The following is a 2551-nucleotide window of genomic DNA, read 5'->3' as shown; positions in this document are numbered from 1 at the left end:
CTATTTGAACACTCTTGGACTGTTCTTGATAATGTTTCCACATTTTTCCATCTTTGATCTCTGCTTGGTCCACTGCAGAATTACAATAAATGAATGATATGTAATGTGTAATGTGTAACATATAAATATGTAAATAATGTATGAAGCACTTACCTAATTCCTCCACACTCACACATTTGTAGTCTGCAATTCTTCTAAGAACATGATAGGATCTCATTACTAATGAAGTTTCTTTTTTTCTACAGCACATAAAGTCTCTGAGAGCAGCGCAACTGTGTGTCTATGAGAAAATGATAATAGTAACACACTCACACAGTTAACCCTTATTTCTCACAGGTTTCCATGACTTTTTTAATTCCGCTCTCAAACTCTCCATCTTCAAATGATTTGCTATACGATTGGCTAAACTAGATGATTTTTCGTCTATTTCCTCCAGCATTACTTCTAGCAACTCAAGACACGAGAGTTTCAATCTATTCAATTTATATTTCAATTTTCTCTTTTCCTGTTATGTACTCATAATACTTATTACATGCATATTAAAATTCTTACTTTATTATCATCATGATAGGAAGTTTGTATCCTCAATATGACATTAATAGATGCAATAACTTGACCTTTATAAGCAATCTCTTGATTAGTATAATTCCCAGTACACATTTCTATCAATGCCTGAACAGCTTTTTGTGCTATATTAATTTTAGTATCATCCCAATGTTTAGAAATGTAGAAAAATATGAAAGAAACTTGATTAACAATATTAGAACCCTATAAAAATACCAAAATTAATTAATGCAAATATTATTAATAAAACCTTATTTCTCATTGCATCTTGCATATCCTTCTGTTGCCAGTCACACAGCAGAATAATAAGATCCAATGCAGCTGCAAAACCCTTTTCTAATTAATTTTGATAAAACTAGAAAAATGTAAAATTAGATGCACTTGATTTTAGGATTTCAGTTGAGTCATTCTGGCTATGGTTAGTATTGTACTATAAAGTACATTAATATAAATAATATTGGTTTGATCTTACTTTAATGTGAGCTTCAGCTTCTCTTAGCAATCGATGCACTTGAACTATATAAACATTATCATGAGCCTCACAGCTTGAAATCATCATTTCCTGGACTTTTTTTGGTGCCTCAAGTTCTTTGGGTACCTTTTCAAAGCATTTCAGCAATTCCACAACTTGAAAAATAACTTCATTGTTTTGACTTTGTAGGAGATGAAATATCTATAAAAATTTAGTTTGTAACCAACAATAAAGTGATATCTTACTGTATGTTCTTTATTTGAGAAATCATTAAGGTATAGTATGTTTTTGACAACTTCAACTAGATCCTTTAATTTTCTAAATGTCATGTAACAAACTATAATTTAGACATTTAGTTTACTCTTGACTAAGAGGCTTTTTTGAAGGTGGTATTACTTCCTTCATTACTGTTTGTAGCAAAATAAGCATTCTTGAAATTGTTTCTTCTACATCAATTCGCTCAAAACAAGAGAGTTTATCTTTCTTTTGCAGGATAACCAAATTCCTGTGACACACATTTTAGCACATTATATCAATAAAACTTCTTACTTCAGTGTAAGAATGACTTCATTTAAAACAGCTCTTACATCATCACCATTTTTAGTTTTTAGTAGCTTAACTATCTTTTCATGACAATTTGATGGTGGCTCAATAGATTCACCTAATATAAGTGGCATTAATTCAACATGATATATAAGTTATCACAATGTTAATACACCCTCCACCTTGGATACAGTTATTTGTATAGACCTTGCAAACTGCACTAGCAGTTGTCAAGTAGGTGGGCTGTTTGTTTAATGTCACCACACAATACAAGACACAACTCAATTTAGACAGTCCCCTTTGAAGTTTATAAATTGGTTTATGAATTGATTTGCAAGTTAGGTCTGCGCAATTTGCTGTTACTTTGAATCAATATCACCCAAGGGCCAAATTAACCCATATATCATCATGATATATAATACACATAAATTTCATTACATCTTCCCAAAAGTATGTCTTCAATATTTGTACTGCTTGTATTATCAGGAGGTAAAGGTGGAAGATCAATCTATACTTAATTTTAAAAATAGTATAGCAACTAAGGTTCTTACTTGATTAGTCAGCAATGAGTTTATGTTTTTTATGAATTCAGACTTTACAAGTTTTTCTGATACAGAGCAGTAGCTTTCAAGCTGCTATAATAATAGTTATAACCAATTACATTGATGCTTTGCTTACTGTAGCTAGTTTCTCTCCAACACTTTGAAGGTCTTCAGTGGTACAGATGTATTCTATACTTGACTGGTGTGACATTTGTTGACAGAGTTCTGATAGGAATGGTATAATGCCATCAGTAATGTACAACATAATCTCAAGAGGCTGCTGTTCAGGAGGCTGCCTCATCATATCCTCAACAGGTTGCATATATTTTCCACCTTTAACTATTTGCTGATATATGACCCGATGGGATTTACTGGTAATGTTTCCACTGTTTGGAGTAAACATGTCTATTGTGATCTTAATTTGTGACCA

This window comes from Amphimedon queenslandica, unplaced genomic scaffold, assembly GCF_000090795.2.
Source record: "Amphimedon queenslandica unplaced genomic scaffold, v1.1 AMPQUscaffold_11931, whole genome shotgun sequence".
Taxonomy (NCBI): domain Eukaryota; kingdom Metazoa; phylum Porifera; class Demospongiae; order Haplosclerida; family Niphatidae; genus Amphimedon; species Amphimedon queenslandica.
This window is presented reverse-complemented; position numbering follows the sequence as displayed.